At 44.7% G+C, this 25,608-nt stretch overlaps 1 long non-coding RNA gene across 1 annotated transcript; it reads right to left on the reverse strand.

Annotated features, from left to right (window-relative positions):
* Positions 1-1,464: 1,464 nt before the first annotated feature.
* On the reverse strand, positions 1,465-8,249 carry LOC116486830. Its single transcript, XR_004253002.1, has 3 exons — positions 7,810-8,249; positions 7,046-7,101; positions 1,465-2,409 (listed from the first exon to the last, which is right to left on the reverse strand). It is a non-coding gene; the product is annotated as an uncharacterized LOC116486830 (long non-coding RNA).
* Between the last annotated feature and the right edge of the window lie 17,359 nt (positions 8,250-25,608).

The following is a 25,608-nucleotide window of genomic DNA, read 5'->3' on the forward strand; positions in this document are numbered from 1 at the left end:
CGGGCACAGCCCACAGCCCTAGTGTTCACAGTTTGGCTTCTAGCTTAAGAGTAACCTGGGCATTATTTCATTTCAATTTTTAATTCGCTGCAGGTGTGGAAGAAGCAACAAATGCACGCTAATGTATTTGAGGGAAATAACCAAAATGATATTGCAACTGATGTCTTGCCACCAGCAGCCTGCAGAAGGAGCATCACCAGGTTGGCTTTGGCATTTTCAGAGCCTCCATCATACTGCTCATGGTTTACGCAGCCAAGGGACCTCCATATTTAAGCTGCACCCCACAGCCCGGGTGGGACTGGCCCCACTTCCATGCTGTTGTTAACCACGGGCAGGTTACCCAGGGGGCATGTACACCAATTCCCATGATCTCTGCACTATGCCTGAGGACCCACCTGGTGCGATCAGGGGGGGAATCATCTCCTGCCTCTGCTCCGCAGCCACTGGGGAGCTGCCCCTGCATCAAGAATCACAGAATCATCTAGGTTGGAAGAGACCTCAAGATCATTGAGTCCAACCTCTGACCTAACACTAAGAACTCCTCCACTAAACCGTATCGCTAAGTTCAACATCTAAACGTCTTTTAAAGACCTCCAGGGATGGTGACTCCACCACTTCCCTGGGCAGCCCATTCCAATGCCTCACAACCCTTCCAGTAAAGAAGCTCTTCCTAATATCCAACCTAATGCTGCCTGCGGCCCCTCCTCAGCTTCTGCACAAGCAGGGGCCTGATCCCACAGACAGATGAACAGGGAAAAGGCAGATGTTCTCCCGAAGGGAAAAGAAAAGAGTACAAACTCAAGACACATGCTGTGCCACGACTGTACACGTCTACAGAACATGCTCCATGCTGCTCTGCTGCAGAAGCTGCCTCTCCAGGGCTTCCTTTCCTTTTGATTTCCCCTTTAACAGAATAGAGAATAGCACATCGGGAATCAAAACCTATGCCCTCCCCTGAAGCCCTCTGCATCTGACAGAACCCAGAAAAAGGCTGTTTTTCTCCAGCATTTTTACAGTAATCTATTAAGCTATTTCCAGACCACTCAAACCAAGAATAGCCAGAGAATGTCAAGTCCTTCGAGTGCACGGCTGTACCCTTCGGTTCTCTGCGAGACCTATTTCCCAACGAGCATTCGAGCCCTGACAACCACATCAGATGTCATCATCAATGTTGGATCAAGAAATGTAGCGTCCAAGACGCCGACAATTTCCCCCCTCATCTGGAAGGAGGTGATGTGCTACGCCGAGACCCTCAGCTCCTTCACATCGCATGTGCTCACCACTGTTGTTTTTGTTAGTCTGTCTTCGTCCAGAGCTTTGACCTCTGATTGACTTTGAAGTTTACATACGAGGAAAAACAGTCGGGCAGCTGCTAAAACAAGCGAGGAGAGATCAAACGGTTCCGAAAGAATTAAAAACAAACAGCTTTTATCTGTTTCTTTTGTGTTTACCAATACATGAAGAGATACAGATAGATGGAGCGATACACCAACACGTATACATATATTTAAATGATAACATACAAAAATTACATTGAAGAATATTGTTTAGATTAGCACAGCTGAGCATTGAAGGATAAGGAAATTAGGAAAATTAGGAAATACCAGATTAAGATTGCTATGCTAATTTATTTCTGCCACTGGGTGTGATTATCCTGTGTTGTACAGCATGAGGCATGCATCCTGTGGGAAAGTCTGCAGTACGACTGTGTCATGGAGGAGTTTGTAAGAAAACATACGCACGTGGGGAGGGACAAAAAAGATTACACCAAGAATCCCAAATTTGCTCTTTTCCAGTGTGTCAGGGTCTGGCTCTGCAGCTTAAATGGCAGTGCTTTAATGACTGGGGCACAAGGAACTGGACGTCCTAGACTGTTTATTAAAGAGAAAAAAGTGAGGTGTGAGGGGAGGCAGGACCCTACAACACAGAAAAAGAAATGCAGATTCTTGCCACTTACTCAGTAACATAAACTGTGTTTGCAGGCATTTATTCCTTCAGCTTTGGGGTGGAGATATGATGTCAGACATGAGTAGGAGTCATTTAGTCCAGATTCTGGAGCTGGGAGAGTGGTTAGGAGAAATCAGGTTTTGCTCCCTCTGCCTTACTAAACCTTCCTAACCCTCTTCCCAATTAAATATGCTTTGGAAATTTCGCCCTGCTTTTGCAGCGTGGTTTCTCCTAATGCTCCATCGCCCATTACTGCTTCAGTGTCAGTGAGATCCCACAGGTCTTTAAAGCAGTGATGTTGTCCAGTCATCCTACTGGCAGTCTGCCTTGACCTTTCCTGGAGAAACCAGCAAGAGAAAATGGTTTCCGACAGTGAATGTTTCAGGGAGTCTCACGCAGAAACTCCTAGAACACAGGAAGAAGAATCGTCACTGAGATGAATGACTTTGACTTCCAAAGGCCCTATTAAAAAAAAAAAAAAAAAAAAAAAGTAAAAATGTTAAACTTCCCCAAAGTTGCTAAAGTATCAAATAAAATAATTCTGCAGATATCATACAAGTTAGAATCACAATCTAAAACAATGTTTTTGTTGCAGGTACAGCTCTAATGCCTCCTTTTGATAAGATCACCCCGGCCTGCACAATTCTGAAGTGCTCTGTGACTTGGGACAGAGGCAAACCCATCGGTGGGCTATCCTGCCACTCAACACTGCACATACAGTTCAGGTAATTTCCACAGCCAGATAATTCAAATCTGCTGTTTGACAAGCTTCAGTAGTGCTAACTTAATCTTGAAAGGAAAACTCATATTTTTTTCTATTGTAGAAGGATGCAGATCCTACTGAATGACAACTGTCTGCCTGTCATTCTGCCCCTCCGTCATAGATAATCCACAGTCCCTCATATAAACCAAAGAGATGGGCTTAATAAATTTCAAAAAGAGCCCTTTTGGGTAAATGGAAATATATTTTCCTATATTTTTTTTTAATGTTAAATTTCACAGATTGTTACAATGGTCTTTGTAGAGCAGAGCATCAGTAGAATCATCTTTTAAGTATTAGCCTCCCAGCTGAAGCATTCTGTATACAGCTATCGTCTCTATCTATCCCTTGGGCATAAAGGCAGGGGAAGAATTCCTAAAGAAGGAAAGGAAATTGCATTGGTCAAGATCAAATCGCAAGTATGCATAATTCAATGGACTAATGACTGGCCAACAGATATCACGCTAGGAGGCTTGCCAACACGTTAATTGTCCAAAGGACTGGAATTTGATATTTAACAAACATCTCCTCAGTTTGGTTGTGGAATGAAAGTCATGACAGTTGCAAAGATTGCGTGTCTTAGTTGAATGTGTAATGGTGAGTAGCACTGAGAGAAATCCTGGTTTCAGATGAAAATCCCCTCTGCTTGCTATTATTGGTAAGGTTGCTGCACGGATAGGAAGTTCAGCTTCATAGCATCAGTATGTGGAACCAGTACAAGGCTCCACGGTTATCTTTGGGGCTTGAAATTAACTCGGTCTCTAGAGAAACATGTAATCTTGTATAACTCTTTCCACTTTTGAAAATGTCAGGTTGCATTATGGAGACAGCCCTACACAGCACAATGAAGCTGATCTTGTGTAGAACAACACATCTGGACGCAGAGCTGTATTTCCCCATCACTGCACATAAACTGCCAGTTTTGCAAGATGCCATCCATGGCCATTAATCTCAAGACATAAGAACCAACTTCTTTTACTGTTTTCCGAAGCAAAGACACCCATTGACAGTTCACTCAGTGTACTTCTGGTGAGTAAGATATTCCTAAATACAGAAGACTCTTCTAATCTGATGCTTGCTAGGCAGCTTGCTGTTCATCACCCCAGCACTGGGCAGAGTACATACATAACACGAAAAAAATATCCCTCCATATAGGACAGAAAAAAAAAAAAATCTCACTTTGATAACTAGGATTTTATCCCAGATATTAAGAAAACTTTGATTAGAGTAATTGCTATCTGCACCTGTCTGCTCTTTGAGGGGAGCAAGCACCTCACAGCAGCCAAATAATAGTTTTCTAGGGGGTGAATGATACGGCCTTCCTTTCTCACTGGTATTTCTCCTTTCCAATGGACTGAGAAAAATCCTTCCAAGCATATGCTGAAACATCTGCTTTGTTGTAATTGTTAGTGTGGGAATGATATGAATGAATTTAGCTTCTGCTGTTGGGTGAAGAAGGTTAGAGTGCAAAGGGAATACTTGGAGTTGTCCAACAAATATCACACATTCGCCAGATTACTGAAGCGTGTAGGTGATCAGCATTTCCCATAGGCATCTAAAAAAAGTGATGTCCTTTTCCTGTGACCATCTTCATTTCCTATCAATATTTTTCTGAAATAAAATTTGGTAGCTCGGTGTTCACCCACAGCCTGTGATTGTTTCAGTTTCCACTCTGTATAAAACTACACAGAAAAGAAAAAAAAAAAAAAGTAATCCAGGCTGAGATATGTGGATTTATTTCTTTCCTGAAGATCTTGTTATCTTTTTAATGATATTCCATGCCAGTGTTCTTGGAAATGAGTGTAAGATCAAATAATAATAATAAGCAACAGGAGCTCAGCCTGGAGACCGTAACACCTCCATGGACACCGGGGAACATCTTGTTTCTAACAGGCAGGGAGAAAGATGGTGCTGGTGCCAAGATTCATTTTGGCTCACTTGTGCTGAAGAACTTGGAGAGGGAGTAAAAAAGAAAAATACAAAACAGTAACAAAAACCAGGTAGGCCACAAGGCTGCTTACTGCCCTTTATTTCGCCCGCTGCTGCCTTTCTCAGCACTTAGAAGTGATGGATGTGGAGGGGGAAGGGAACAACCACAGCAGCAGAGCCCAGCAACACGCAGCCGAAACTGGAAACAGCGCCCTGCACACTGGGGCACGGCGACCAGCGGCCGCACCCGGGGCTGGGGATGACAGCCAGGGCATCGCAACCCCAATGGCAGCTGGAGAAGCTGCTCGGGTGCTTCCACGGCAGGGCTCCTCTGAGCTCCGAGTCACTGAGGCACTGAACTTATTTCCCTTTCTTTACAGGGCAGAAACATCAAGAGGAGGTGTCCTAAAGGCCTGGCACAGACAAAGGAGGGAAATTTGGGTTTGTGAACATATTTCGAATGGGTGGTGATCTTCTAGCCTTAAAAGAGATGAATTTGTCCGCTCTCCTGTTGGCTTTCCCTTACAGATGCTGGCTTGGGTCAGTCTCTGTGCGGACCTTGGCCACTAGCTTGAACTTGCCTTTTTTCAGGTGCCTGGCCCCCTCCTGCCTGCCCACACAGGACTCTTTCAGGGGAGGCCGGGAGGAGTGGGCCTGCTCCTCCTTATGCTGGGTGAGATGCTCAGGCTCTGTTTCATCAGGACTGGTTCCTGCCTAACTGCAAGCTTTCGTACTCACCGCAGGCACCACCACCCATGGTAAAACCCCAGATCCTCACAGTGGCCTGTGAGGGAAATTACAGCTTGCCACTGGCCAGGCCAGATTCCTCAGTGAGACATTTTAGACCAGGAGAGCTCAGAAAGGGAAGCCCAGCTACGCAGGGCCCATGCAGGTCTGAGCTGCCAGGCACAACGGATCCCAACTCCCCTCGCTTGTGTTTGTGAGGCCTCCCAGTTTTAATATCTGACAGACACGATTCTCTGCAGCCATCCATAGCAGCTTCGTGGTGCGAGCACCATGGACCCAACCCACATAGCCTCAGACCTTTTTGCACACTGGCACCTGCTTGCTTTTCAAATTGGGAACCAGATGCTTTTATCCATGGACTTGTGCCTCAACGTGGCATTGCAGCCAATGTGCTTCTACTGAAAGTGGATCCACTTCTTCCCTGAGTTAGTTACTCTTTGAAGGCAGAAGAAATCCATCAGCAGGAGGTGATTCCTCTCCCTGTGCCCACCAGCTCCCGTCACCCCCAAATCAGCAGAAGAGGCTCCTTGTTTCAGTTTTCCTCTGAAATTTTTTCCCAGATCCCAGGATCAAATATTCCCTTGCTGATTTGTCTCTCAGATTCTACCATCTCTTCTGCTTTCTTCCATGTTTTTCCAACATTTACTGGACATTGGCCATAGTAGCTTCTTCTCTCAGGTCTGTTTTTTTTATGGGTATCGATTTGCTCTTGTGTTTGGAACGGAGGTTGCTGCTGTTTGTATGGTCAAGTTGCACAGATATCCCTTTCCATGGAACTGTCTCAAATGAGGGACAGCAATTAGCCAAATACATAGCTATTTAATATATAAAACACCCAAGTTTTTTGGAACAGTCTGCTCCTAACTGTCCTAGGCTGCTCATTTAAAGTTGGGAGAAACTTCGTAACTTTTATCCCCGTGGTTTATTTCACAATAGGGATGACAATCCTTCACCTCACTAATTTATTACGCAGAGAAATACACATGGATGGGAATCTCTCAGGTACTGTAGCAGTGAGAAGCATGGAAAACCTGAGGGAGAAGCGAATATGGAGCCTAGGTCAGGGGAAGACCCGATGCTGAAAACCTCGGTTCTACCACAACCTTTTCTTTCATTTCCAGAAAAAAAAAAATTCAGCCCACCTCCCCATGCTGTGGGAGACGAGGGGATGACCAGAATAGGAGTGCTCACCACCTCCACCGATAGCAGAGATCCCCTGCTGTGGGAATCTCCAGTCTGCTGGAGTTCTGCACGCAGAAGCAGAGCAGACTTGGCAGACGGAAGAGTCTGTCCCTTAGGAATATCGACAGATGAATGTAAACTCAATTACCGGCCTTTTTCATTCCAGTCCAGTTACTTGCGCTGTATACTAAGTGCATCAGCATCTGGAGTCACTTTGAACAACAGGAGAAAGCATTTTCCGGTGCCAGAAGTAGAATTTTGTACAGTATTTATAACTTGTGAAATGTCAGGGGCTTGGCTACGCTTTGTTTCCCACCACCCTGAATAATAATAATAATAAAACACAATAAAGCAAAACCTATGCAAAAAGAACCATAATTTTTTTTCTCTCTCTCTCTTTTTTTATTTTGTAGCTAAATGGCTGGGAGCCATAGCCTGTAAAGCTCGAAGGTGTACAACCAGCTCCTGAACTTTCCTTACCGTTCTCCCTACCACCGCCATCTTCGCTATCCATTAACCCGACTCATTACTGAAAGCTGAAAACACAAAAGAAGTAAACATCAGTTAACGAGGTTTGCACCTGGGGGTGGTAAACAAAACTGCTCTGCTCTTGAAGGGAAACTGGCTGCTGGGTGAGAGCAAATCTCAGCCCAGAGAGGACAGGTCTGCCCGGGGTAGGGAGTGCGAGCAGGGAATAGGAGGAATATTTCAGCTTCAGGATTTGAGGCTTAGCTAGGGAATGCTGAGGGGAAACATCTTTTCCTAAATTTGTCCTTCCAATTAGAAATTGCACGTTTGTCTACTCCTTGTTTTCATCATAGCTGGAAGTAGAATTTGATACTAATCTGCTTCCTTACTCCTGCAGTTTGGGGCGTTTCAGATCCAAGCTTTTGTCAAACGTTCATCCCGGGTTTTTGCCTCAAGCCGAAAGAATCGAGACTTTGTCTTCAACTGAGTGAATCGAGACTTTGTCTGAAGTGCAGCAACATGGCGCACGCTAAACAAAACAAGCCTTTGTGTACCATTGTTATCAAAACATTATAACACCAGGAAAGAGCTACACATGGACTTTCCTTTGCTACTTAACTGCTCCTATAGATCTGCTGAGGCTCAACTCATTTTACTTTTCAAGCCTCCCGCAGTAGCCAAATGCTTTGGAAAGGAAAGAAACCGCCCATAAAACCTTTTTTTTTTCTCTTTACAAACTAGCAGTGCACGTATTAAAGGAGCGTGTTTCGCCTTACCGTTTCCTTCAGTTTCATCCACGGGGCCGTGGATTTGCCTCGCCCTGGGGAGCATCGTGGGCAGGAGCCCCCTGGTGAAGCGGCCCCTCTGCAGTGCCAGCCTGAGGAGCTGCTGGGTGGAAGAAGCGTGCTGCAAGGTTTGGTTTCTGCCGTGGAGCCTGCTCTCCCTCTCGGTGCTTTCCCCGGCGGTCTGAAAGAAAAGCGAGCTCTCTAGGAGCAGACCTCCCCGGGCACGCACCGAGCGCTGGGTTTCCTTCTTCTGCTCTTCTGGCTCTCGGATGGTGTGAGGATGGGTGCCACTGAAGCCAGTGGAGCTAAACCAACCCCACTCAAAGGAGAATCAGCCCGTAGGTCTACAAAACATCTATCCCCATGACTTCACAGGCTTTTTATTGCTGCAAATACATAAATCTTTGTATCAACCGACTTCAAAGATCATAAAGCCCTAATTGTGTGTGCAGCCTACCAGGAATGGAGTGCTCTGCTGATGCATAAAACACGCATAGATAGTACACAAATACACGCAGCCCGGGCTTAAATTTAGCCTCAACCACACAAAAGATATCTTTATAACTAAGAATGATGGGAAGAAAGATCCCATTCCAGAACAGACGAACAACTCATTTTTTCACTGATCCTGGATTTGGCTGACCTGACTTAAATGTGACCTAAGACATTTCTTAGTGCTTTGGAAATTGCATCAACATGCTTGGGCTGGAGACGCCACAGTCAGGGGAAAAAAAAAATGGTGATGCTATTTTTAAAATTCTGCTGTTCCTTTTTAAAATAGCACACTGAAATGTAAGTTTTCCTATAGCTGTAATTTTTCAGGCTAAGCAAACTCCAGTAATTTCAAAAGCAGTGGGAACAAGGGGTCACTTGGGGCCAACCAGTACAAAATTAACTCTTTGTTCTTCCCCAGGAAAACATTTCTTCGTGTTATTATGGTTGAAAAGAGACTGCTTATAAATTAAAACTCAAAATACAAATGTGAAATAAAATGTAAATATAAAATAAATATAAAAATATTAATCAAAGCAAGTCTTTTCTTGAAATACAGAGGAAAATGAAATAAAATATAGCAGTAGTGGTCTCAGTGGCATGTAAGAAACACCGTGAGGCGTTCAGCTGTGTATTTGCACAGTACCTATCGTTAGCGCAGGACCAGATTTTGCCAGCTGACAGATGTCACTGGGTAGCTGGTGTCAACGGGAGGCTGATAGGAGCCACGCATGCCTTTCAGCAGCAGGAGGCTGCGAGCCACACCGTGTGCAAGCTTGTTCTGACATTCCCTTCAGTGCTGAGGACTTTGAAGCCTTCCTGTAGAAACGTAAAGATGAAACTCCTCAGTTTTAAAGGGAAAAAAGTCACCTTTCAGCAGCATGACACCCTCAAATGTCTTGCTCGAACAGAATGGATCCTTGTTTCATGCTTGTTTTGTGTTAGACAGCTAACAGATGTTTTATGAGCTAGCGTGTTAGGTGATTTTACCTCATATGCTTTATGCCCATACTTCAAGTAGCCCAAAAACATCAAAACAAAACAAAACAAAACAAAACAAAAAAAAAAAGAAATAAGTAGGCAGGACAGCCTTGCCATTGGGATGTGTTCAGCTGAAGGATGGACTCCCGGCCAGAGGTCTCACCTCTGGGCATTGCTCATCCCACAGATAAAGTATCTCAGAGTACAACTCTGCTCTCACTTGACGTGTCAGCTGCAGCTCAGGTTTGCTGATTTCAGTAGGGACTCAGCTCCCATTTATCCAAAAGTCATTGGCCACCCCCCTGACAAGTTAGATTGTATTAGATATCAGAAGGAAATTCTTTGCTCGGGGGGCGGTGAGGTGCTGGCACAGGCTGCCCAGAGAAGCTGTGGATGCCCCATCCCTGGAGGTGTTCAAGGCCAGGCTGAATGGGGCTTTGGGCAACCTGGTCTGGTGGGAGGTGTCCCTGCCCATGGCAGGGGGCTGGAACTGGGTGATCTCTGAGGTCCCTTCCAACCCAAACCATTCTGTGATTCTATGAAGTCATAGGGCAGATTAATTCTTTCAAAACTTTTCAAGCATGGGAATAGCACAGAAAAACAAACAAACCCCAAGTGGCTTCCAAGTTGGTGAAGTAATGATAGCTTGGAGCTGGCAGAGCCTGGCCTCTGCAGCCTGAGAACCATGCTGGGAAGCCGGGACCGACTCTTGGGCTTTGAAAACACCAGCCATCTTCTGTTTGTTTGTATCTACATGTACGCTGAGATAAACAGCTCTCAGCAGAAGAAAATGCACTTCGTTTGAGCATTTCAGCCAAAGGACAGCAATTACAACAACGAGGCACTCCTTCCCCTACCTTCAAAGTATCTGTTAGTATCAACAGCTGACCTGAGACCAAGGCCTGAGGTGTAAATGTCTTCCAGATGGGCCAACTTGGCATAGCAGAGATCTGCTATTTGGGTGACGTGTTATGAAATGCTGCAGATATTCTATAGCTAGACCATTTTTGTCTCATTGATTATGGAATAGAAATTACTTGGATATACTGCAGTGATGGTGGAAAGGCTTTCTTGAGGAATGAGCTTCTTTGTGGTGTAGTATCAGCGTGAGTTCAGTGGATAGACCAGGCACAAGGAACCTCCAGTTTCAGGCCATCCAAAGAGTCCAGCAGTGCTTTATGAAAGTTTTCCAGTTCCTTAGTGGTCAGCAAATGTGTTGCCTTACTAAATCATATAAATCTTTAATGGTATTTCAGTATACACAGCCATGAGCATGCATTGTTTCTAGGGAAAACACAAGTGTAAAGAATGAAGAAAATTAATAAAAAAAAATATTGTTTTATACCTTGTGGTATAAATTTAATCCTTGTGGAAGCATCATGAGTACAGTGAATGCGCCATAGCTACAGCTTATGGTAGATCTTCACATTAATGCAGACAAAACCAAAGGAAGCTGCGTCCATTGCTCCTGAGCTTTTCATGAGTTGATCGTGCAGAACCCTGTGAGCAAAAAATCTGTTCTTTGGCTTTAGAAACAGTGTCTGCAGTTTATAAACTGTTCTAAAGAACACTTTTTCAAGGCTAAGTCAAACATAATTTTATTACACGGTAGAATAATGCTAAAGAAAATTTTTAGAAAAGAACAGCGTGTTTGATTTATGCAGTGCCTTTTGATTTATGTGCTCATGTGTTTTGAACCTCGCAAGGGTCCAAAGTGCATAGAGAGCATTTTTTCACCTTCACATCTCAGCACAGATTACTCAGTTTACAGCAGTGAGAGTCAGTGTAGTCCATGAGATGCAGAGAATTAAGAGTCAAGACAGTTAACAGCATTTAATGCTGCTTTTATGTCCTTGGCAGAGCTGCAGCCAGCAATTCCACTGGTTTTAATTCAGTTTTTATGCCAGTGATACTTGACCCCTTTTATAACGTACTTTAAAATCTGTGGTTGAAATGTGCAACATAAAGGTTAATTGTTCATTTTGTATCTGTTGATGATAAATCTCTCCCGCTAAAGGGAAACAAAACTAATGTCTTCATCCTTGTTTCTTCTTTTAACTTTTTAAGTATTTCTAAATTTTCATCACGGAATTTTAGGTCTAGAAAAAACAGCTTAAATATTATTCCATAATTACGTTTGTGAATGACCCTAACTGGTGCAATGAATTAGCTCAATAAAACTGTTTGTCACATTCCAGCTCTGTTCATAGATCCTACGTTAAACACTTTTCCTAAAATCTGATCACCTCAGGCCACGGCTATTTTGAATGGTGTAATCTGAATGGCGCCACACCACCACTCAGTTGAGAAATATGCAAAGAAAAAAAATGAAGATATTTTAAGTAGCTGCAGTCTGGGGACACAGGACATTTGGCTTTAAGACTTGTAATATCAGATCAGAAGTCTGCAGTCCCATACTGTAAAACGCTTTGGTAAAAACTCGGGATTTTAGCTGAAATATGTTTGAAATGATGCTAACTTTGTACAGGTGCTTTGGGGCTTGTTCTGATACTGTTGCTGCTTGACTATTGTTGGATCTCCCCAAGAAGCATTCACGGTTCTTCTATCAGACACTTCCCAACTTCACGTTTCCATCTCTAGGTCACTGTCCCTGGTATCCTTTGGTGGGAGATTCAAGCCAGAGCCTCTTCCATCTGTGTGCTGCAGCCCTTCCTTGCTGCCCCTCTTGCTTCACCTCAGGTGTCTCACCGTGCAGCTTTGCTTTCAGCCTCCTTGCTGCATCAGCTGTGCTCCATCCTCGCTCCTTCACGAGGAGGCTGGCTAGATCCAGAGACGGTGTATCAGCAATTTGAGGGCAGAGTGTCCGGGACTTGCCTTTGAGCCCAAAACGATGTCTTCTCAGAAGCAAAAAGGGGAATTCAAGGGCAGTGACTGGACTGGCACAGGAGATGCGGCCACAGGGAGCAAGGGTAGGCAGGCAGCACCTTTTCTGCCCTCCTTCGAGACGAAAATAAATAATAATTAATCTTCAGAGCCAAGTAAGGAAGCCTGTCTGAGGGCTCATTTCTGCTTACATTTCTCTGTTTGTTTGTTTGTTTTACTTTCCGTGGGGCATGCTGGTGCTGCGGGCAGGTCGCCAGCTCCTGCGAGCTCCGCCAAGCAGCAGCAGCCTGGCGCTGGCAGGCAGGCAGCGTCCTGCTCCCAGCCGTACAGCAGTGCCCCAGGACAGGGCTGCACGACTCAGAGGCGGTGCCAGGGGCCTCGGCCGAGCACGGAGGGAGCCCGGGAGCCGGCACCGAGCCCCGGCCGGGTCCCCCCGCTCCCCACGGGCCTCCCTCGGCCCTCAGGGCCCGCAGCCGCGGGGCCGGGAGCGGGGAGCGGCGGGCGCGCACCGCTGGGCGGCACTGCCGACACGCTGGGCATGGCGGGCCGGGCCCTGCAGGGCTGAGAGGGAAAGGAGAAAGCGTTTTAGGCAGAAAGTTCTTTAAAGGTTGATTTTACAGAAGCACAGAATCATCTAGGTTGGAAGAGACCTCAAGATCACCGAGTCCACCCTCTGACCTAACGCTAGCAGTCCCCACTAAACCATTTCCCTAAGCTCTACGTCTAAACGTCTTTTAAAGACTTCCAGGGATGGTGACTCCACCACTTCCCTGGGCAGCCTGTTCCAGTGCCTCACAACCCTTTCAGTAAAGTTCTTCCTAACATCTAACCTAAAACTCCCCTGGCTCAACTTAAGCCCATTCCCCCTCGTCTTGTCACCAGGCACGTGGGAGAACAGGCCAACCCCCACCTCGCTACAGCCTCCCTTGAGGTACCTAAAAAGAGCGATAAGGTCGCCCCTGAGCCTCCTCTTCTCCAGGCTGAACAAGCCCAGCTCCCTCAGCCGCTCCTCGTAGGACTTGTTCTCCAGGCCCCTCACCAGCTTCGTCGCCCTTCTCTGCACCCGCTCAAGCACCTCGATGTCCTTCTTGTAGCGAGGGGCCCAAAACTGAACACAGTACTCGAGGTGCAGCCTCACCAGAGCCGAGTACAGGGGGACGATCACCTCCCTAGTCCTGCTGGCCACACTGCTTCTTATGCAAGCCAGGATGCTGTTGGCCTTCTGCTTACATCACAGAAAACTTCAAACTTAGTTGTAAGAAAGCCCATACATGGCAAAATGTGGCTGATACCACCTATTTAAGAGCATTTTAATACATCTCCAACACTAAGGATGTATTGGTCAAATATCAAACTCTCCTTAGAGAGTAAACAAAAGGTTCTATGGAAATGAGAAGATTGCATACAATGTATAGAAGAAGGGTTGGCTGGATGGCAGCAACTAGAAAGTTTTAGACCCACAGAAATCGCTGAAGGAAGCGCAAGGGCACTGCAGAGATGAAGAACAGCAGAAGTACAGGTAACAGCAGTTTAAGTGGAATGCAGTTCTAAAATTACTGGAACAGAAGTGACTTTAATACTGTATTAGTTCCTTTATAGAAACAGTAGAAACACCAACAGTGATGCAGATATGTGAGAAGCTTCAATCTGCAAACACAACTTCAAGGAGAAGCAAACACATTTCAAGGAGATTGTTCTGATCTCACTTTTGATTCAAGGTTGCGTGGGATTTTTTGCATCTGTAACCATGGCATAAACCTTAAGATGGACAAAGGCTGGCAATGGACTTATTTTACGAATTTCAGTAAGTATCTCTGTGCTGCATTTGAGGAAAAAAGCAAGAGGCATCACCCCTGCTGATGAAAGAGTAAGTGCCTCAATAGGCTCTAAACAACAGCTGCTACTATCAGGCATCCTAAAATTGGAAAATGTATACCATTAGCATCCCCAAAGTTTCAAAGAGCTGACAGAAGATCACTTTGAGTCACTAAAACTCACTTTTAGAAGAACTGGAAGTCCAGGGGATCTCCAGGGGCTGAGAAAAAAGGTTATGGTGGAATAATGTTTTAAAAGGTTTACAGAAGAAACCAGGCTATGTTTCAGGCTATGCATTTCCATCAGGCTTGTTATTATTCTGGGTATTGGCCCAACAGATGTCCATAACCTGACAAAAATGCTGGCCAAAGTGTCTGTGCTAATAAATACCAAAATAAAAGGAAGTAAAAGCCAACTCACATGGATTTACAGAAAGTAGATTTTGCTGAGATAACCTGGTATCTCTTGGAGAAGAGTAAACTTAATTCATAAAGACAGTTTTGTTCATATAATAAACAAGTATAAAGCACAAGGCTTTCATTTTGCACAACTCTTGATCAATAAACTCTAGCAGATTAACATACTGGATGGTTCAGAAACTGGTTAACCCACTGTTTAGTCTGAACGCTAAACAAGGAACCATTGTTCAGAGGGGTGTTAACGAGGGGAGCTCCACAGGACTTGTTTCTTGGCCATCATCCATTTTGATCAGTGATAGCAGAGAAAACATGAAATTATAATATTGCCACAGACACAAAGACCAGAGGAACTAAAATGAAAATAGGTCACTTACGTAATCAGATGGTAAACTGAAAGCAAGCATGGAAGGTAATACTTTATTACAGGTAAACATCAAGCTCTAAATCTAGGAATAGCGAATGAAGGCCACAGGAGTAAGATGGGAAACTGGACTTTGAAGCCCAGGCTCTGAAAAGGACTCAGAAAAGAGGGGCACAAGAGCTGAGCAGAAACTCCCGCTGCAAAGCAGACATAAAAAGGGTAATGAAATCTTCAGATGCACAGTTGGGCTAAAGCATTTACAGTCGTTCAGGATTTGGTACTGCTCTTGCTGTTATGCTGAAATACTGGGCCTAGTTCTCCTGGGTTTAGGTCAGGGATGATACAGGAGCAGAGGGAAAGGGTGGTTTCTTCTTGCTGTCTGAAACCCAGAGCACACGAGATGGAGCTCCTGATGCCCCAGGGATTTCACTTATGGGCAAGAAAGCAGCGTAAAATAGGGACCAGCATGATAAAATTTTTGAGAACAGAGGTGTTTTTTTTTTTTATTTATCTGAAAGAGGTAAGTATTTCTGAGAATTATCAAGGATTACTTTCCTGGAACTATTCAATGAACCTGAATTTTTCTCATAGCTGGAAGCAAGTACATTTGAGGTCAAGGTTTGCACGTCTTTCCCCTGGGATGGAAACCATGCCCCTAGCACAGTTATCCTGAACAGGTAAAACTTTAAACGTTTCTGAGGTCCAGGATAAATGTCAGATGATTTATTTTACTGGACTTCTGAAAGTACCAGAGTAAAAGACTGTGGAGTTTCCCCCATCCAGGAGAGAGAAGTTATTCCTTCCCTCTGGCACTTCTTGGAAAGGAGGTGCAGACAGAAAGGGGTGAGAGTGGAACCGAGTTGTGCAACCAGCTCTGGGTGCTGGTTATATTACCTTCCATCCATTCACAGCTCTTGCCCAGTTTGCTACAGGGCCTCAGTACAAGCACCTTGGAAACAAAATCTGGCAAGAATAAGAAGTCGTTCTTTTTCTAAGGGTTTCTTCAACCTCAAGCACCTCTCCCTCCATCCTCGCGTTTAGCTGCTGGACTGCTTTCCCACCGAGCAGCTAGTGCCAATGCTTGTGTGCGTCTGTGCATGTGTGTTTATGTGTACGCAAGCCATCCACATCGTCACACCTCACCGCCATATGATTATCTTATTTATTTTTTTTACATGTTAGCTACAGCAGCAGAGACAAAATTATTGGGAAGCTGAAAGCACATAGAAATGTCCCAACCTCTTTCCTGAGCTGCTATGCGGTTGCTTCCTGATGGTAGAAAAAAGGGATCTCTGGAGAGCACCCGCTCCAGCCCCATCTCAGCCTGGTGCCAAGCTGTCCCCGTGCCCAAGGATGGAGATCCCTCGGTCCCTCTGGGCAGCCAGTGCTTGCAGATCTTTCTTCCCTGGCATCCTGCTGGAACTCCCCGTCTTATTCCCCGACAGGCGAGTGTCAACTGGTGCTCACAGTAGAAGGAAGCACTCTTGACCGTGATGTGATGAAGGACAAGCCCTGTGCAGAGAGGTGGCATTTATTCTTGTGCACGCTCTTGGTCTGACTGGTTGCTCAGCAGCTCTGCTCCAGCGAAACCAGATAAGGTGTAAGTGGAAACACCGTTCCTCCCGTCAGCCAGCAGGGAGAAGACCAGGTAGTTGACCAAGGTGTTTGATGAAGCCAGACCAGGCTCTCTTTCCACCAGTAATGATCACTGTGTTTGCCCTTCTCCATTTCACGTCCATCTACACATGGCAAAACTGATTTTAGGAATTTCTGGTCCCCTCCCTAGTAGCATCTCTTGAAGGATTTTGTAAGCTGCTTAGGGTTATCTGCTTTCAACTCTCACCGTCAACGGGATTTCCTTCCTGAAACCTTCCACTCACATAAGATGTGATATTCCCCTCATCCTCAACTTTATTTGGAAATTAATACCTCTGAGTCTTGTGCTTTTCCAGTTTCCTTTTGGATAACATGCAAGTTCCTGGTTCTGATGATGACAGCAGATGTAGAGAGGACCCAAGCAGCAGGACTATGGCTGTCTGGCAACACTGCAAGTTTCCACGTTAGCTGGCGTTACCAACTGCAGAGCACCATCGGCACTTCAGGAAAAGCATTACTGCTTTTTTGAGGTTCCTACCAAGCCAGACAGCAGTATGCCTGATTTTTATTTTGGGGTGCCAAAACCCAAGAGGACTCTTCTGATGTTCAAGACAAAATGTTAAATAAAACTGAATTTTCTTAGAAGAAAAAATGGAAAAATCCTTCTTAAAGGGCTAAGGAAAAAAAAATAAAACAGCAAAGGAGGGAGGATATACATACAAGTGGGATTACTGGTCTGAAAACAGCGCTGCTCTGGAAGCAGAAGTTTTGTTTATATGGTCTAATATTTTATTTCCAGCTCATAGATTGCTAAGCATTATGACACTAAGAGACTTATGACAGTATGAGACAGTTATGACAGTAAGAGACTTAGCTGGCTTTTCGTTACTTCAGATGAACAAAAGCTCTTGTAAACAAAGTAGAAAACCCAGAGGGATTCATTTTGCATAGCCTGGACCTACCCTTTCTCTGGAGCTGCTGGGACACGGATTGCCTTAAACACACAAACACACACAAAAAAATAAATGAATAGAGATTAACTGACAACATAATTCTTAATTAATTAGAGCTTTATGTTAAAAGTAATCCACAGCATTAATGATTCCAGTTTTTGTAGCCATAAGGATTTTCGTAAATAAGAAGTGACCTGAAACCTCACGTTGCAGTCATGAGGATCCCACACTGCCAGAGCTGGCGGTGAGGGTTACTTTGAGAGTTATTTGCTGGCTGTTGGAGGTTCCCAGGCAGAGCCCTCCCTGCTGACAAACCTGAGGCTGAATCCCATCTCTGACTGCTTGCAAAATGCACCTGGGGACCCTCCTCTGATTCTGTTTCGCTGATGCCAACAGGAGACTCAAGGGAATGTCAAAGCTGTAGAGCAGCTTGCTCACGACCATAACCCACTGCACATTTGGTAGCACTTTGTAATATAAATATAAACATAAACATAAACATAAACATAAACAGTGAAAGATGGCAAATGACACTAATCTTTACAAACCAGCCAACGTGCCCAATCCCCAAATAAATGTAACTCAGTATTAAAAGCAAAAGTTTTACCATGCATTGAAAAAAATTAATCTCCCAGGAAAATGACATGCAAAGAGGAATATTCAGAAGACTAAAGTATTAATATTGTACTAAGTATTAAGTGCTGTATAATTAATACCTTGTAACTCACATACAAATTTACTCCTGCAGGGAGCTTTGTGGGCACGTGGATGCTGCAGAATTAACTTTGTACTTTTTTTTTTCTTTGAGAAGTGAGAGCCGGCTGGAAGAGGAGCAGCTAAAATCCTGTGAGCCTGCACAGCTGCAGAGTGCAGGTTAAGACAGCTCAAGGCGAGGACCCTGGGAGCTCCCCACGAGAGGTGTGGCAGCTCTTAGACATGTTTCTGGAGCTTCTGGGGGAAACTGGCTGTGGAAGAGCCAGCTGGCACGTCTCACCCCGCAGCACACACCTACCTGGCTTTCAGTACTTGGAGAGAACCCAGCCAAGACACGTCTGTGTTCACGCACGTGTAAACCCTTCTGGGGAAGTCGGGGAATTTATAAATATGAGAGTAGGTTGCTCAGGAAGCTCAGAGATTTGCCTCCGCAAGGTGAAGAGAGAGAGCTGCTGCTGACAGCACCTCAGCCTGTGAGGACACAGTGAATGCTGCACCAACTTCACTTAGCAGCTCGGCGTTTCATTCGGATGAAGTCTGGTCTACCGTGATGTGTGTAGACCTGGTAGGAAAACCAGGAGGGGAGTGACTGTTAGTTCTGGCAGCTACACAGGGAATTTACCATAAGCTGCTTTAAGCAGGAATTTTGTCTGGGTAAAGGCAGTAGTGACAAAACCAAGCACACTGAGGGCTCGTGCTGTCTTACCCAACTCACTTTAAAAATATTTCCCATTTCTAAAACTCCAGAAAGCTCAAACACATCTGTGACCTTCTGGCAACAAAGCAAAAGAGTAACAAACCGAGAGGAAGGTTCAATACCCTAGACAGATAAACCCCCGCAGACTGTATGCAGCGAAAAAAAATGTAAAGCAATTTTTAAAATTCTAAAAATGCCTTGCATTACAAACATGACACTAATGACAGGAAATCTGTAATTGTGGGATTTCTGTTTCTTACCCATAAGTGCCCAATTTCCATGTCTTCATGTTCGCTGCCATTCTACAGCTAGGTGCAGAATAAATATCAAAATATCACAACAAACATTAGCCAGCACTGATATGTTTACTTCGATGGGATTCACCACGCTTACTGATAACAACTGCAGGAAGCATTGCAAATTAAAGAAATAAATAAATTACCATTGAACTTCACTCATCAAATCATGCCAGTGCTATGAAAGCAAAAGAAGAGAAAACAAAAGAAGCCTTTGGGAGGTTTGAATTTAATTGCTGATATGAAAGTGCCACTTGTCCTTTTTCCCATCTACGATTAACAAGCCAGGGGACAGATCTCTGTAGAAAGCCCGAGTGCTTCTTTTGTGCAAGTCAAACAGGGAACAACAGGGGGAACTGTTTTATATCCCGGTAGTAAGCGAGGGGTGGCAGTACAAGGAGAGGGACCTTATCGGTGTGCAGTCTCACCTAGGTTTCTAAGCTCCTTCACAGTCGATGAGGGGAGATTCAGGGGAGAGAGGTTGCCTTCTGAAGCTGTTTGGTTTAGAATAGGGTGAAGCCAGCACTGACCAGATGTTTTCACCATCTGTAAATAAAGATAGGTAAGAGCTTAACTTTTAGATGGCTTAAGTTAGGCAGGACTACCTCCTCTGTAAGTAAGCCCTATTTAAAAGGATTATTTCACTCTAGACTGTAAAATTATTGACTAAATTATGTGTTTGGCAATGGAGAAGTAATTTAGGAGTACTGGATCTAAGCCGTGTCTTAGAAAACAACCAGGAGCTGATGAATGAGCCAGAGCACAGCTGAATGTTTTATTGCACAGTCAGTTGCAGGCATGCTTCTCCATTTTATGGAGGTTGGTTTTCATTCAGTTTTGCATTTTGAAAATATTTAAACAGAAGGCAGCGTTCCATTTGTATGACACGTGGAAATCCTTTACGTTTAGTCGAAGTACACAAATCCAACTACAAGCAGAAAACTCTTCCTGAATCATTTAAAGCAAGCAGTTAACATGCTTTTCATTTTCCTTTTCAAAAACAACGATGTATCAATAACGCTTTGTTGTGTAGTAAAAATTAGAACTTATCTTCCCATTGACAGAGGTCAAAACGGACTGTGCTAATTCTAGGGAGTACGTAAAACAGGCTCAATCATAAAAAAAACAAATTCACACTGTATGACACCTTTCAGTCAGCTACATTCTAGAATAATGCACAGCTTAGTTACTAAAGAGGATTCCACTGAAAGATTAGTGGATTTTGAAAATGGTTTTAAAATAAAAAATTATACAAGAAAAAAAACAACTCTGAAAAGGCTCAGCTAAGATGAATCTCAGCTAAGATAAATTCTACCTTACCTAGTTCTCCTTAATACAGAACTTAATTTTTCACAGTAGCTCTGAAAGTTTTAGAAAGGGGTAGTACTTTTGAACAGCCTTGCCTGATACAAAATTAAATATGACAAATTACATAGAGAATTATAAAGAGAAGATTTCTTACAGACTCTCTTGTGCAGATGCCAGAAGTTTCTCCTGTTCAAAGCAGAGCTTCGGTGCCTTTTGCCTCTTACTGGCACCGTCTGCTGTTCAGGGCATGCTTCTTAGCAAAGGAAATGGCATCCCACTGGGTCTTGCATGTTAGATGGGGTATGGTTGTCAGCCTGTAAACAAGAGCTGTCACTGCAATACCAAGTATTTTGTAGAAAGTTTCAAATACCAAGTATTTTCTAAAGTTTTATAGAAAGTATTTTATAGAAAGTTTATAGAAAGCTAAACCACCAGGAAAGCCCCATCCCTGGAGGTGTTCAAGGCCAGGTTGGATGGGGCTTTGGGCAACTTGAGCATTAGGAGACCTGAATTCTGCTCCTAGCTCTGCCCTCAGAGTGTTTGCATTAAAAACATTCAGTTTTACATACTCCAGCTCTCCATCTCCATCCCTGCTTCTGTTTCATCCTGTACATCTGTTTTTTCCATTTGGAATAAATGCTCTCTAGGGAATAGCCCACAAATATTTGGGTAGTGCTCATTTCATCGATGCCTCGACTTTAAAGAGACCCTTTACAGCATTACAACTAGGGAAAGAATAATTCACGGCAATAATAAAAGGAGAAAGGTATAACAAATCATAAAAGACCATTGTGATTCATGCAGAAAGTTACTCACAAGGCTCATATCAGAATTACCCATCAGGGTGGTGGGATTTGCTTTAGCCCCAACAAAGGAAGACAAAGCTAAGTTTGCTCTTAGCAACTGCAAGAGAGGGTTGCTGCAATTCAGACACTTTGTTCAGGTAGAATTTAATGACAACAGTTTGGTAGGTTGGATCAAATAAAACCTTCTTAAAATTGTTTCAAGGAAAAAAATTACTGCTTCTAGCATGTATAAAATCGATACTTTGTGAATAACAAGAAATTAAAGCAGAGGGTTCCCTTTCATTCCTATTTGTATTTTTTTTATTACCTGAAACCTAAATTTTGAGGTTGGATATATCGAGTTATCAGTGACTACTTTTATGTAACAGGCAAGACAAATATAAATACAAGCTCTGGTCCAGAATGATCTAAGATCACCTTTGCTATTAAAAAAAAAAAAAAAAGTTGAAATTATTGAGAAGTTTGCACTCATGGCTAGGAAAGGGGTAACTGGCAGTTCCTACTAGCTACAGTATTTAGCATGCTGTACCCAAAGGGATCTTGTTCCTTTTGCTCTTTAAATTGGAAATTGTGGAGAAAGTGAAGAGCTACATAAAGGCAGGGGACAATGAGACCCATTGTGAGGGCTTGAGACTGAAGGATACCTATCAACCTCTGTGGTTCAACCGGGGGCTTGTCAATTCTTGCACAAACCATAATGCCACATTAACTTTCCAGGCAGTCCTTTATAACAGGAGATACGACAGCTGATGGTGCCTTGCCCGGTGGCTATGAGCACGGCTAAAACCCAACACGTGAACGACAACGCTGCCTAGCCAGGGATCAGAAAATGGTGCTGCTAAACCAGGTGCCTTTCTGATGCTGCCTCTTTACCTCGGTGTTAACTGACACGGCTTCCCAAAGCGAGCCCCTAATCGCCGCGTGAGTGCATGTCTGCTGTCAATAATTCCTGATGACTGACTCCAGTTTCTCGCTGCCCGAAGTCGCACTTTCTTCTTCCCTCAAACGTTCTTTTGTTCTCGTGGCCTGTGTGCTGCCCAAACTGTGTGGTCTCCCCTTTCTTTCACTCTGCAGCTGCTTTGGCGTTCTGTGTCTTCTGTTTCAGTTACACCAGCGGCTCCGCACGTTTGTGCCGTGAGTATCGTGGCTTCAAACCCTGAAAGACTTTTATGTCCCAAAATGTTCTTGTTACAGATTTTATCCTGCCATCTGATGTGCAATATGGCACGCAGACGGCACAGATGAAGCCACCCTACGAGCTGTAAATGTTGATAGTCAAAATAGAAAGTTAGAAGGAAACATATAATAACTGTTTCCTCCTTTCAAAACAAAACAAAAAAAAAAAAAAAGGGCAAAACAAAAATAAGTCCAAATAAGAAAAGAGTTATTGCATTAAAACTATCAGAACAATTCTCACACCTTCCCTAAGTAAAATGAAACTCAAAGGTCAGGGAAAATCTAGCCTGCAATAACTGGGATTGATTTAGTCATAACTAAGCCATCCAGGTTAGAATGATCAGATCCTATAACAGGTATTTTACAGGCACCTTGCTATGCTTTCGAATCTCTCATGTACTTCCTAAAGCAATAATAATGTCACTGTCTAAATCTGCTCAGGGATACATGGCAATATTATCTCACAGGGCTGACACTGATATTGCTTAATTCCTGTATATTTTGCACTGTATCAACAGAGTAGTCCACATATACAAGTGGACATATTAGAACAGCAGCCTAAACTCTTTTACAGCTATCAGCTTCCAAGTTTCCTGAAAATTAAGTGTACTGCTTAGAACAGGCAAAGTGGCAAAGGTTTAGGACTTGCCCACAGACCTTGATCTGACTTGGCAGACTCTTTTCAGCTCCACTTTGCCTAATTTTTACCTACTGTTGAGGGTCATATTATTAGCAAATTGTAAATACATAGACACCAAATAGGCTAATGGAGGTGCATCTTTGGAAAACCCACAGCTGAAGCCCAGCTCTAAGCAGTTCAAGTATGTGAATAGTCCCATCCAAACCAACTGATTTGTAGTTTTCATGTGACTTGCCATAGTTCCCCTAAGAATCAAAGTAGCCAACAAGCTTTATTTAGCAGGTACCTTGCTTTTGAGAACAGCTGTGGCATGACAGTATGTGTAAGAGGGTTGTAGGGTTTATGGCAGTAGCCAAAGAAGTTGGTAGGAAAAAAGCACGCAACCAGAAATATCTACTCACATAGAGGCATACAAGACAGCATTGTAGATATTTTCTGTATATGTTACATGTAAAGATTCTTCCCTGTCAAGTTTGCTATGAAAACTGCATAATAATATGCCCCAACCTTTGGTCTCTACCTTACCTACACAGATACACGCATGCGTTATTACAATCCTAATTGATTCCCATTGATGAAATGCATTGCAAATTAGCAAGGCATAAAGAAAAAGAACCAATAAAGAAAACCTATCAGAAAGAGTTGGATTGATTAAGAAAAGGGCTAATTTTGTTGAATATTTGAAACCATCTACATTAGCTATTAGACAGACCCTTGTTCCCTGTTGCTGGATGAAGCAGAACTGCAGTGCCACACCAGCTCTGTGCTATCTCTATTTTCTCCAAGAAGAACAGTTTTTTCTCTATCACTTTTTGATGAAAAGTCTCATTATTTGTGGTAATGAGAACACGCGCAAGGATGCTGGAACTCAGTCTTTTTACCAGTAAATACAAAAGAAAAGGATGCGAGAAAAGTACTGAACATCTTCTGCCTCTCAACATCACACAGCAGCAGGTTCCTGTCAAAGAAAAATGATACTACCACTTCTTTTTGTCACTTTTTTTTTTTTTTTTCTTAGCTGTTGAGACAGAAAGGTAGGATACTACATGAGATAAGCCTGTAATACCTATGGTCCTGAGAGAAGAAAAAGGCTCAGGGATACACCCTCTGAAAAGGGAAAAAGGAAAAAGAGGAGATGGTTCATATGGTAACTTAATCAAAGGTACAGGGAAGAAAAGGCAAAATCATTTTTCTGCAGTTCAATGGATATTTACCCGTAAAATGCCCTGCTGCAATTCTAGCCTCCTTCCCACGCTCCTGCTAAATCTGACCTTCATCTTCATGCACGCTGAAGATCCAAAGCCACTTTTCTGCACACAGCCTCTGGCTCCACTTAGAGCTTGAAATGTTCCAGAACCTTCTTTATCCATCCCCTCCAACGCATTCAGACTCCCTCATCTGTCTGCCGTGCCGTGCCTTGAACCCGTTCAATTTAACCTCCAACACAAATATGCTCACAGTGTCCTTCTCTATTCCATCTCCGGCACCCTCCCAGCTCACTAAGCCCTTCCAGCTTCTTCTTTACCACGCTTGTGCTAGCTCAATGCCTACCTAATCCCAAAACAAGACACGAGGTGGCCCCTTTGATGACAAATTGTGCCCACAGCCCTGGCTGGCCACTGCCACCTCTCCTGGGGGAACTTACGTGTCCTGCTGGTGCCACCTTCTGCCCTCCCCAGCCACTGAGCCACCTTTGCTGTCTGAGCACCCCACATGCTGTGACACCCCAGTGAGGTCTGTTTTCCCTTCAGGACAGTCCATACCTTCTTTCTGGCTCAGTGCCTCATGCCCTCACACACAAATGGATCAGTTTGGGCAAGTTTTAACCTTCTTAAGTTTCTGCCCTCAGTTCCTGCCCTCTCTCCCGCACACAGCCATCTGGCTGGAAAAGTCTCACTATGTCCCAGCCCAGAATCACGACATTATAAAATATCCTCTCCTGGAAGGGACCCACAAGGATCACTGAGTCCAGCTCCTGGCTCCACACAGGACCAGCCAAAAATCAAACCCTGGATGTCTGAGAGCGTTGTCTGAGTGCTTCTTGAACTCCATAAGGTTCGGTGCTGTGACCACTGTCCTGGGGAGCCTGTCGCAGTGCCCGAGCACCCTCTGGGTGCAGACCCTTTCCCTAACCCCCAGCCTGACCCTCCCCTGTCCCAGCTCCATGCCGTTCCCTCGGGTTCTGTCGCTGTCCCCAGAGAGCAGAGCTCAGCGCCTGCCCCTCCGCTCCCCTCGTGAGGGAGCTGCAGGCCGCCATGAGGCCTCCCCTCAGCCTGCTCTGCTCGGGGCTGAGCACACCGAGGCACCTCAGCTGCCCCTCACGACCCTTCCCAAAGCCGCCCCATCCCTACACAGCCCACCTGCAGCGTTACGAGCCTTCCCCGCTCCCTCCCCTTGCCCCATTCCCTTTGCCCCCGGGCTCCCTCCCAGACCGGGCGCCACTCAGCCCCCTCCATCACCCCGCGCCCTCCTCGGGGCTCCCCACTCTTCATCCCCCTTCGACCACCGCACCCTGGGGAACCTCCCGTGTCCCCCCCCATCATCCTCGCCGCCCCCCGACCCCTCTCCTCCCCGCTGTCAGGGCAGGAGGGGCGGCACCTGCGGGTCCGCCCCATTCTCCTCCCCTCTCTCCCCTCCCCTCCTCCCGGCGGAGAGGCAGAGGGAGACCGAGACCCGCGGGGAGACGGCGGCA

Source organism: Aythya fuligula, chromosome 2 (assembly GCF_009819795.1).
Source record: "Aythya fuligula isolate bAytFul2 chromosome 2, bAytFul2.pri, whole genome shotgun sequence".
NCBI classification, from domain to species: domain Eukaryota; kingdom Metazoa; phylum Chordata; class Aves; order Anseriformes; family Anatidae; genus Aythya; species Aythya fuligula.